This window comes from Oncorhynchus clarkii, chromosome 29 (genome assembly GCF_045791955.1).
Source record: "Oncorhynchus clarkii lewisi isolate Uvic-CL-2024 chromosome 29, UVic_Ocla_1.0, whole genome shotgun sequence".
NCBI lineage: Eukaryota > Metazoa > Chordata > Actinopteri > Salmoniformes > Salmonidae > Oncorhynchus > Oncorhynchus clarkii.
The window spans coordinates 390,830-404,363 of NC_092175.1; positions in this window are offsets into that span (position 1 = coordinate 390,830).

Here is a 13,534-nt window from a genome sequence, read left to right on the forward strand (position 1 = left end):
TGCTATGCTTCTTCCTGAAGCCCGATTGGTACATTAATACAATAGAGTTAGTAAATAAAAACTAATTTAGCTGTTCACTCACAAGGGTTTCAAGTATTTTCACCAGGGGTGACAGCTTTGAGATTGGCCTATAATTATTTAAAAGAGTTGGATCTCTCCCTTTTAAAAGTGGTAGGACAAATGCTGATTTCCAGATCTTTGGAATTTCATTACATTCCAGGGTTAGATTGAACAGATATGTAAGTGGTTCAGCTATGAAATCAGCTGCCAGATTTAAAAAGAAGGGATCCAAAAGATCAGGACCTGCAGGCTTTCTCTGATTTAAGGATTTCAGGGCTTAACGTACCACCTGCACTGAGAATGGCAAAAAACTAAAAGTTTGACCCGCTCTCACTGGTTCTTCCACACAGGGTTGTACAGAGACAGAGGACACTGAATCAAACAGCCCACCAGATGATACAAAGTAAGTCATTGAAACAATTTAGTTTTGTCATATACAGTAACAGAGTCCTTCAAAAAACATGACGGTAATTAATTAACATTACTGTTACCAGACATAGACTTAATAGCCTCCCAAAACATTCTAGGTTCTGTAACGATTGTCGTCGGGAGAAGGAGAAGAGGACCAAGGTGCAGCGTGGTAAGTATTCATAATACTTTTAATAAATACGAATACTTGAACAAAAACAACAACACAACAAACGAACAGTTCTGCAAGGTGCAATACACACAAAAATACACACACCTAAAAATAAGCCAATCAGCATCAGAACATGATTTCCTTGCTTTAGCCCAGGCTAGATTACGGTTGTGAATAATACAAGACAGCTCAGAAGAAAACCATGGATTAACCCGCCCTTTAACCCTGAACCTGCGGAATGGGGCATGTTTGTTTACTATTTGGAAAAAACCATCATGAAAGAATTTCCCAGCAGTTTCCACATCAGGGATAAACTCAATCTGCTCCAGTCAAAATAAAACAAATCATGACAGAAAGCCTGCTCATTAAAACACTTCAAATTTCTCTTACGAATAAAACGTGGGTTTGTTTTAGGAACCTTAGTATTTCTAACAGCAACAACAGCACAATGGTCACTTACATCATTACAAAAAACACCAACCGCAGAATATTTATGTGGAACATTTGTCAATATCAAATCAATCAGGGTAGATTGATCTGGGCATTTAAGATTTGGGCGAGTGGGTGAGTTAATCAATTGGGTAAGATTCATAGAATTACAAAACATTTTTAAATCATCAGACACCGGCTTTAACCAACACCAGTTGAGATCACCAATCAAGATAATTTCACTGTAAAGAAGTTTAGACATAAGGTGAGTCAAAGAAGAAAATGCATCACCAAGAGCACAGGGGGGGTCTATAACAGCCAATCACAGTTATAGAGAGACCCTTTGAAACCTCAATATTCAAAGCAAGAAATTCCAACTGTTAACATATAGTTTCAGACTTTGCCACACTTACAGGGAATGTGGTTTTTACATATATAGCCACACCCCCACATTTCTTAACCTGATCAGTGCGATAAACATTGTAACCACTTATACATTTATCAAAAACAGACTTGCTGAGCCAGGTTTCAGAAAGCACAATTACATCAGCATCAGTTGATTTAGCCCAAATCCTAACCCCTTCAATGTTTGACAACAGGCTACGTACATTTAAATGAAAAATACCAAAACCAGATCTTGATTTAAAATCATAGGGGGTTTGGAGACATTGTATATCAGGGCCAGGGTTAGGTTGCACGTTACCTGATATCAACAAAAGAAGAATAACTAGGCACCTCGGTTTAATAACATTGCACGGCTTCTCTTTTTTAAGAGACCTACCGCAAGCGAATTCTACAAGTGAGTTTCCAGACAATACAAAACAGTCATTTAAAACCATTAGACCTTGGTAGTGACACAAATTCGTACTGTTCACATCATGCCACAAATACATCGCCACTTTGACGAGTGGACCGAGTGAAAAAGAGCGAGTTCCTGCAGACAAAATGTCTAATGGACGGGAGAGCACATTGTCAGATGTCCTCACCCAGCGGCAATGTTCGTTTTCTCCAGAGTTCAGTAAAGTCAGTGCACAAAGCAATCCCACGAAAATTGTGATTTCCTCTGACAAATGTAAAAAATAGAGACCAAAGAAGGTAAGGGGAGAGAAGGACAGCTGTATGTATGAGTCTGAATGTGAGTATTTGTGCGTGAGTAGATTGGGTGTTGAGGTCGTAGGTACAACTGTAAGCAATTCCGTTCTCAAATGTCTGTTTAATGTGAGAAACAAAATGAAAAACACCTGTTAGACCATTACAATGCGGACTGTCGTGCATTTTTACTATTACCAACAAGACAACGAAGTGATACGTGTCATGGAGACTTATAACGGACACTTTCCAACACCAAAAGTTCCCACGCTGAGAGATATTGTTTATTATGCATACAATCCAAGTCATACGTTTATTGTCATTCATACTCTTATTTTTAACCGAATATCTTTGCAAAAGTGTTCATTGTGTCAATTCAGAGCTCGGAAATATTGGAATAATGTGTTTAAGGGGACTGACATTCAAGGCGCACAACAGGAGAACACAACAACTACATTTTCAATTGACAATCATTGCTTTAAATGGATGTGGTCGATAGATTTGTATAGGCATATATAAACAATGTATTTAACTTGTAAACCAAGGTTGGATTAGTAGGTCTAACCAACATGCACCTGGATAATCGCGTTATGAATCGGGACGGGCTCCCACGTCCTCAAAAACACATTATGACATAATAAAGAGTTTAATCTTTCACGAATAAAAGACATAGAAGCATACCCATTTATACAGGTTCTACACATTCCATTTCTCCATGGCAATAGAATGTAAACATTCTATTTTGCGCCAAACATTGCCTACAACTCAATTCTAAGTGCAGCATATTGGACGACTCCACAGTCATTGATCATTCGCGACTTTAAGTCATTCCTGTTATCTCTAGAGCATCCCGTGTATCTATAGCGCTGCATTTCTTCCTCATCTTACCATGGATAGGGTTTGGTGCATTCCGGAGTTCACTTATGGTCCCACAAAGGTAATCTTAGGAGAAATGAATTTTAGCATACTGTAAATGCCTGTGCATAATGTGCATAACAAAGCATCATTATTTTCATTATCTTCAAAGGAATTCTGTAGGAGCAGCCTTAATTTTCAGACTCTGCAGGCCTGCTGGGAGGAAAATATTACAATAAACAGGTAAGATTCATCCCACAAAAACATAAACAACAGAAAGAGAGTTGTATTTCAAGACAGTTTAGAGAAGGTGATCATAAGAGTTCTTAATATCACTTGCAAATTGTGAGGCATGAGCAGTTGTGAAATGTTGCGTGAGGCCCTTCTGAAAGCACATGATATGGTATTTCGTGGCACGGTCTCACACCTTACCTCATCTTGCAGAAGAAGCTCATGGTCCACTATCTGCTGCTCCAGAGTCAAGGCAAGGTCCCGCCCCATGTCACAACGGAGCACATGAGCAACTGGCTGGTGTCTCAGGGCAAAAAATCCCTTAGGGAGAGGTGTGTACCACGTCAGCACTCACCTTCACTGCCATTCCCTGCCACCAGCAGCACTCCAGGAGGTGTGGGTAAAATAAACAACAGCAAAATCAGAAGCCAGGCAAGTTGAATTACTCTGTGTTTTATTTGAAGGGTGTGGAAGGAAACCCTGGAGGAAGGAAACAACCCCGCTCGGCTGGTAATAGAATGAGAGTTAGAGACATACTACAAGTTAGTGAGCTCTTTACTAGCCTTTCAACAACGAGTTAGCACAGCAGAAGACAGTGTTCTCTGTGAGCACATTGCACATCGTTTAGCTTTGTCTTCTCCTTTTTGTTGATTTCAGCGATCCTAAGGTCCACAGCGTCGTGGAAAGAGCTGTGAGGAGCATTCTGGGCGAGCAGTCCAATGAGCCCCATAGCAACCTGCTCAGCCCATCTCAGGTGGTGGTGGAGGTGGTGCCCAGGATCCTCCTGGCCCTGTGGCTTCAGCCAGAGGAAGGCCATTCAGAGCACCCAATCCTAATAAGCGGGATTGCCGTGGGCATGGTGGCGGCCGTAGTGGAGAAGCTATCCTGCATGTTAAAGGACCCTTCCCTTCACATCCCTTTCTCCCGGGCTGCTGCTTTTGACTCTGTGCAGTCGATCCTTGGGAGAATCAGTCAGTCCTTCTCCACCGATGACCTGCAGAGCCCTTTTTATATAAGCTCTGTCTGTGCCTTTGTGGTGGACGAGGTGCAGAGCTGCTTCCAGCCCCCTGCAGCCACCCTACCAGTTCCCCCTGTCCTCGCGGTGGCCGTTTCCACCACACTACCAGCTGACATCCAAGCAAGTGAGTAGCAATGATAGAGAGCACTCTGACAGGTGCCATTTGTCATGACATCTTAGTAGAACCTTTCAACTGGCCAGTGTTTAGAAGCTACGGTTTGCATTTGTTTACATTCTGGTCCTCTTTTTTCCCTTTCCAGAGGATGTTTCTGTGGTTATCCCGGATGTCACCCCACACGTCACCAAGGACTTGACACTGGATGTTCCATGCAGAGCTAGGAAAGGGGCAGTCCGGCGATTATTTTGCAGGCTTTGGAGGGCAGTGTGCTGCTGCGCCTGCCACAAGGAAGAGGAGGAACAATATTAATTATTTATCAGACCTTCAGAAATGGGATTGAACTATAGACCATTTAATTATTCGCATTATAATTGGACTCAAAAAGTTCAGAACTTTTCTATTTTCTATTAACGTGTAACCCATATCCTGTGTTTGTGTTGTTGTTTTTTGTATTATTTAACTTTTATTTAAACAGGGAGTCACACTGAGATTAAACATCTATTTTACCACAGTGCCCTGTAAAAGTTGAAGTCATATTGAACAACTACCAGAGAGAACATTCTCTACATAGGAATTGCATACCATATTTTTCCCATACATCAAAATAATACTTTATTGTCAATCAGCAATTACTTACCTAGATAAGGCCTCAACAAGGCCCCAGTTAATGGTTGAAAATAACTTATTTCAGTGCCAATGAGTTACACTGAGTGTACAAAACAATAAGAAAACCTGCTCTTTCCATGACAAATGCTGACCAGGTGAATCCAGGTTAACGCTAAAATCCCTTATGGATGTCACTAGTTAAAACCACTTAAATCAGTATAGATAAAGAGGAGGAGACAGGTTAAAAAATATATTGTAAGGCTTGAGACAATTGAGACATGGATTGAGTATGTGTGTCATTCAGATGGTGAATGGACAAGACAAAATGTTTAAGTCCCGTTGAACAGAGTATGGTAGAAGTTTGTGTCAAGAACTGCCATGCTGTTGTGTTTTTCACGCTCAACAGTTTTCCCTGAGTATCAACAATGGTCCACCACCAAGGGGGGGAAACTCAATAGGAAGGTGTTCTTAATGTTTTGTTCACTCAGTGTAGATCAATCCCTAGCATATACTTTCATTTGTTGTGTACTGATACTGTAAATACACAAATTATATTAATGTTATCTACAATATATTATAATACTGTAAGCCTCCCTGCTGCAGGGGCATTTCCTCCTATAATTCTGAGCTGATTTTCTTCACTTCAGCAATATTTTGTATCTTTGTTCATTTTCACATTTATTGTGTTTGGAATGGCACTGTTACTACAAGAGATGATGCTATCATAAAGTATTTGATGTAAGTATGTAGGATAATTACCCATAATGCTCACTGACTGAACATTCAAAATTACCATAGCAATTATTGACGCATTCACATGCCATCGGAAACTTGGAACCTCAGAGTTAAAATGAATGTACATTATTAGCTTAGAAGAGCTTCCTACTGGTTGATTCTGATACTTCAAAAGTGGGAAACTTAAAATTGTCATTCCATAACGAGTTAGTGAGTCAGAAATGTCAGAATTTCCTAGTTTGACTTGAAGGGCCTTTTATGATGTAGGGCAGGTCAGTAACCAAATTATTTTACTGTGCCCAGTCGCACACAGACTTTTATGGTCACACAAGTTGCCACCGGTGGATTCAAAATGAGTAGCCTAACAATTATTTACATGGCCCAAGGTATATTTGCAACCAAATTATTTTTCTGTGAGAAATCAATAATAGTTGCACGCACACATCGGGTAACAGTGAGCAATTGACAGTGAGCAATGAGCAAGATAAGCATAGACGGGAAGTTGACAATAGCTTATTAATAGTGTAAAGAAATTGTATTTCTATGGTTGCAGTCCTCAAAGATTGAATTGCATTGAATTGAATTAATCAGATCCAATGATTTACACCCCGTAGGGTGGGGTACCGCTAGTCATCATTATTATAATCACCATCTCAATCATTATCATACCATCATGGACTTATTCTTCTGTATCTGAGACTCATCTGACACAACCTTAAACATGGCAGTCTGCAACTTTACATATGAAGACAAGCTTGACCTCTCCCCTCTCTGCGGCCCAAGTAACCGAACCCAGGACAGAGAAAGGATAACTGCAAATGGCTACAACAAGATACATTCTGATGAGAAGTAACTCACAAGCATATAATGAAAATAAAACATCTTATCTATGTTACCCAACTATTCTGATACATCCCCAACATGGCCCTCTCAAGGGACTCAGTCCCTTCTGAAGAATCAGAATAGTAACATGGCACCTTACTCAATATTTAAAATAAAATAAAAAAAATATAATGTCAAAAACCTAAGCTTATATGTAAGCTTTCTCCCTTTTGAAACTAAGTTTACAACCTTTATTCTACAAGACAAACTTGCACATGTTTAATAACACAGAATAGTCAATTTGAGGAAAATAAAAACATGACAGAAATGCTCCCTAAGTTACATGAGAACCAGTATCTACACACAGGCCTCATCACAACATATAGGACAGACATCCCTCTAAGTCCTCATGATCAGAAATATACTCTATAGAGAATAGGTCAGGGAAATCATTCATATTCCAAATCATAATTAACAACCCAATTATTTATCCAACCAATATTTAGAATGACATTGATTCAAATTTGTCTTATCACTCAAAGTAAAAACCTCAATTTAACACACATCAATATTAGCAGATTTACATTCAGTATAATTATCCCATAATTCTACTATTAACTTTTTTAATCATGATTATAATACAGATCAGTATCTCAATGCATTATTAATCTAAATTACTACAATTTACATGGTGTAGACCTCTTCAATCAACCTGATACCACAAAAGTATAAACAATTTTATTGGCACAGTTGACCAGGCATGGATTCTTCTGGCGTCTCTTTCGTTCTTCTTCAGATAGCTTTACAGTTCAAAGTGGACGGCCCATGATAATGTCCCAATTTCAATGTCTCATCTTTACCACTCATGTCTTGTCCATTCGTCAACCAATATAACAGCATCATAAGAAAATGTTAGAACAGATCTCTCTCCATGATCACTCCAAGTGGACTCTCACAGTATTAGAGAAACATGAAAAAAAAGCAGTTGATAGCATAGATCTGATACTGTACACAAATTTCTGGCTTGGTTCCTTTCTCTCGGTAGAAGTGGTTCGGAAGGCCTTCTTCAACGCCTTTGTCACTCTTCTTCAGCCAGTTAGAGGGGGTTTTGAGGTACACACACTATTCGGTCCAAATATCTCTTCCATGCCTTAAGATACCGTCTGATGTCACTTTTCATGATGACCTCGAAAGAACAGATCAGAACAACAGTTTAATTCAGTTCATTAACTACATGATAAATTATTACTTTTGCCAATTATTCTTAATACACATATTGAAAGATATTTCACAGAGAATATCAAAACATTATATTGAAACTATTCTTTCAAATTGGTTTATACTCCCCATCTCACTGTCAACTCCATCGTAGAGCCAAGGATCAAGAAATTAGACCTATACCCCTCGGGAATAGAACAAAACAAACACAACAATACAATACACTCAACAATACAATACACTCCTTCACATATCACTTAAGGTGGATAACTTCAAACTCCACCATGTTTTACACATATCTCACCGTATGAGAGTAATGTAAAACAAAATTTAAACTAACCTAATCAAATTAAAATCACTAAACTGAAAAAAAAGAAAAATTATTTAACCCCTATGGTCATAGGAAAATAGACTTAAAGCAGTATACCCTTAGTTAAAAGCAATGCCCTCTCCCTCTTCACAGTGGTCCAAATTACAAATATGGCTAAGAAACATATTTAACAATTACACAAATTATCTTGAAAGCAGTATTACAAATGACCATGAATTCATTATCCAAATGGCTTTCCAATGCGGGTGATCAAGCCACAACGGAAGGTCATCAGAAGGTCATAGGTCATACAAAACCCTTCAAAGCAGTGTTTTTCACTATATTAAACAAATTGCTAACAATAGTCAACTAGTTCCAACATGTTGTATCCCATGTTCCCGGAACATTCCTTTATCAAAAGAATTAGCGTGTGTAATTAAAACTCTGAAAAAATCTCATTAAAATCCCATGTGGTGAGTGCCCCTTTAAGATACCTTTGCACTAAAACAAAAACTTCCAGGCCCTTTTCAATGTGGTAGTTTATGGCCTCAATCTCACTCACTCTCCCCAAGAGTATAGTCCCTGGAAACATTCCAAAGAGAGACAATGAAATACCAATTTTCCCGGACAAAACACAAAACACTTAGTGAGTATTCATTACACTACATCGATTCAGAAACTCAAACGTGAACTATAAACCAAACCTAATGATAATTCCACTGTACCTCATAAATACTGGAGGCTGAGACAGGAGGGGTCAGGAGACACTGTGGCCCCATCCGAGGACACCCCGGGACAGGGCCAAACAGGAAGGATATAACCCCACCCACTTTGCCAAAGCACAGCCCCCACACCACTAGAGGGATATCTTCAACCACCAACTTACCATCCTGAGACAAGGCTGAGTACAGCCCACAAAGATCTCCACCATGGCACAACCCAAGGGGTTAAATAACACTATAGTAACATCTTCTGCACAAACTTACATTCCTAATAAGATTGGTGTTAAGTGACAAATAATCCTAAAGATGGTCCAATGGGCATGGTCTGAAACCTCTCATCATCTCAGTATGTTGAACCACCTGATTTCTTGCAGGCTTGAGATTCAGATCCCGCTGAACGATGTTAAGCAGTCGATTAACCACATGCAGGGGACGCTGAACACCATGCAGGGGCAGTGTATTGAGTTGCAGACTGCTATGTCTCAGGTTGTGTCAGATGAGTCTCAGATACAGAAGAATAAGTCTATGATGTTATGACAATGATTGAGATGGTGATTATAATAATGATGACTAGCGGTACCCCACCCTACGGGCTGTAAATCATTGGATCTGATTAATTCAATTCAATGCAATTCAATCTTTGAGGACTGCAACCATAAAAATACAATTTCTTTACACTAATAATAAGCTATTGTCAACTTCCCGTCTATGCTTATCTTGCTCATTGCTCACTGTCAATTGCTCACTGTTACCCGATGTGTGCGTGCAACTATTATTGATTTCTCACAGAAAAATAATTTGGTTGCAAATGTACCTGGGGCCATGTAAATAATTGTTAGGCTACTCATTTTGAATCCACCGGTGGCAACTTGTGTGACCATAAAAGTCTGTGTGCGACTGGGCACAGTAAAATAATTTGGTTACTGACCTGCCCTACATCATAGAAGGCCCTTCAAGTCAAACTAGGAAATTCTGACATTTCTGACTCACTAACTCGTTATGGAATGACGATTTTAAGTTTCCCACTTGTGAAGTATCAGAATCAACCAGTAGGAAGCTCTACGCTAATAATGTACATTCATTTTAACTCTGAGGTTCCAAGTTTCCGATGGCATGTGAATGCGTCAATAATTGCTATGGTAATTTTGAATGTTCAGTCAGTGAGCATTATGGGTAATTATCCTACATACTTACATCAAATACTTTATGATAGCATCATTTCTTGTAGTAACAGTGCCATTCCAAACACAATAAATGTGAAAATGAACAAAGATACAAAATATTGCTGAAGTGAAGAAAATCAGCTCAGAATTATAGGAGGAAATGCCCCTGCAGCAGGGCGGCTTACAGTATTATAATATATTGTAGATAACATTAATATAATTTGTGTATTTACAGTATCAGTACACAACAAATGAAAGTATATGCTAGGGATTGATCTACACTGAGTGAACAAAACATTAAGAACACCTTCCTATTGAGTTTCCCCCCCTTGGTGGTGGACCATTGTTGATACTCAGGGAAAACTGTTGAGCGTGAAAAACACAACAGCATGGCAGTTCTTGACACAAACTTCTACCATACTCTGTTCAACGGGACTTAAACATTTTGTCTTGTCCATTCACCATCTGAATGACACACATACTCAATCCATGTCTCAATTGTCTCAAGCCTTACAATATATTTTTTAACCTGTCTCCTCCTCTTTATCTATACTGATTTAAGTGGTTTTAACTAGTGACATCCATAAGGGATTTTAGCGTTAACCTGGATTCACCTGGTCAGCATTTGTCATGGAAAGAGCAGGTTTTCTTATTGTTTTGTACACTCAGTGTAACTCATTGGCACTGAAATAAGTTATTTTCAACCATTAACTGGGGCCTTGTTGAGGCCTTATCTAGGTAAGTAATTGCTGATTGACAATAAAGTATTATTTTGATGTATGGGAAAAATATGGTATGCAATTCCTATGTAGAGAATGTTCTCTCTGGTAGTTGTTCAATATGACTTCAACTTTTACAGGGCACTGTGGTAAAATAGATGTTTAATCTCAGTGTCACTCCCTGTTTAAATAAAAGTTAAATAATACAAAAAACAACAACACAAACACAGGATATGGGTTACACGTTAATAGAAAATAGAAAAGTTCTGAACTTTTTGAGTCCAATTATAATGCGAATAATTAAATGGTCTATAGTTCAATCCCATTTCTGAAGGTCTGATAAATAATGAATATTGTTCCTCCTCTTCCTTGTGGCAGGCGCAGCAGCACACTGCCCTCCAAAGCCTGCAAAATAATCGCCGGACTGCCCCTTTCCTAGCTCTGCATGGAACATCCAGTGTCAAGTCCTTGGTGACGTGTGGGGTGACATCCGGGATAACCACAGAAACATCCTCTGGAAAGGGAAAAAAGAGGACCAGAATGTAAACAAATGCAAACCGTAGCTTCTAAACACTGGCCAGTTGAAAGGTTCTACTAAGATGTCATGACAAATGGCACCTGTCAGAGTGCTCTCTATCATTGCTACTCACTTGCTTGGATGTCAGCTGGTAGTGTGGTGGAAACGGCCACCGCGAGGACAGGGGGAACTGGTAGGGTGGCTGCAGGGGGCTGGAAGCAGCTCTGCACCTCGTCCACCACAAAGGCACAGACAGAGCTTATATAAAAAGGGCTCTGCAGGTCATCGGTGGAGAAGGACTGACTGATTCTCCCAAGGATCGACTGCACAGAGTCAAAAGCAGCAGCCCGGGAGAAAGGGATGTGAAGGGAAGGGTCCTTTAACATGCAGGATAGCTTCTCCACTACGGCCGCCACCATGCCCACGGCAATCCCGCTTATTAGGATTGGGTGCTCTGAATGGCCTTCCTCTGGCTGAAGCCACAGGGCCAGGAGGATCCTGGGCACCACCTCCACCACCACCTGAGATGGGCTGAGCAGGTTGCTATGGGGCTCATTGGACTGCTCGCCCAGAATGCTCCTCACAGCTCTTTCCACGACGCTGTGGACCTTAGGATCGCTGAAATCAACAAAAAGGAGAAGACAAAGCTAAACGATGTGCAATGTGCTCACAGAGAACACTGTCTTCTGCTGTGCTAACTCGTTGTTGAAAGGCTAGTAAAGAGCTCACTAACTTGTAGTATGTCTCTAACTCTCATTCTATTACCAGCCGAGCGGGGTTGTTTCCTTCCTCCAGGGTTTCCTTCCACACCCTTCAAATAAAACACAGAGTAATTCAACTTGCCTGGCTTCTGATTTTGCTGTTGTTTATTTTACCCACACCTCCTGGAGTGCTGCTGGTGGCAGGGAATGGCAGTGAAGGTGAGTGCTGACGTGGTACACACCTCTCCCTAAGGGATTTTTTGCCCTGAGACACCAGCCAGTTGCTCATGTGCTCCGTTGTGACATGGGGCGGGACCTTGCCTTGACTCTGGAGCAGCAGATAGTGGACCATGAGCTTCTTCTGCAAGATGAGGTAAGGTGTGAGACCGTGCCACGAAATACCATATCATGTGCTTTCAGAAGGGCCTCACGCAACATTTCACAACTGCTCATGCCTCACAATTTGCAAGTGATATTAAGAACTCTTATGATCACCTTCTCTAAACTGTCTTGAAATACAACTCTCTTTCTGTTGTTTATGTTTTTGTGGGATGAATCTTACCTGTTTATTGTAATATTTTCCTCCCAGCAGGCCTGCAGAGTCTGAAAATTAAGGCTGCTCCTACAGAATTCCTTTGAAGATAATGAAAATAATGATGCTTTGTTATGCACATTATGCACAGGCATTTACAGTATGCTAAAATTCATTTCTCCTAAGATTACCTTTGTGGGACCATAAGTGAACTCCGGAATGCACCAAACCCTATCCATGGTAAGATGAGGAAGAAATGCAGCGCTATAGATACACGGGATGCTCTAGAGATAACAGGAATGACTTAAAGTCGCGAATGATCAATGACTGTGGAGTCGTCCAATATGCTGCACTTAGAATTGAGTTGTAGGCAATGTTTGGCGCAAAATAGAATGTTTACATTCTATTGCCATGGAGAAATGGAATGTGTAGAACCTGTATAAATGGGTATGCTTCTATGTCTTTTATTCGTGAAAGATTAAACTCTTTATTATGTCATAATGTGTTTTTGAGGACGTGGGAGCCCGTCCCGATTCATAACGCGATTATCCAGGTGCATGTTGGTTAGACCTACTAATCCAACCTTGGTTTACAAGTTAAATACATTGTTTATATATGCCTATACAAATCTATCGACCACATCCATTTAAAGCAATGATTGTCAATTGAAAATGTAGTTGTTGTGTTCTCCTGTTGTGCGCCTTGAATGTCAGTCCCCTTAAACACATTATTCCAATATTTCCTATATGTTAACAGTTGGAATTTCTTGCTTTGAATATTGAGGTTTCAAAGGGTCTCTCTATAACTGTGATTGGCTGTTATAGACCCCCCCTGTGCTCTTGGTGATGCATTTTCTTCTTTGACTCACCTTATGTCTAAACTTCTTTACAGTGAAATTATCTTGATTGGTGATCTCAACTGGTGTTGGTTAAAGCCGGTGTCTGATGATTTAAAAATGTTTTGTAATTCTATGAATCTTACCCAATTGATTAACTCACCCACTCGCCCAAATCTTAAATGCCCAGATCAATCTACCCTGATTGATTTGATATTGACAAATGTTCCACATAAATATTCTGCGGTTGGTGTTTTTTGTAATGATGTAAGTG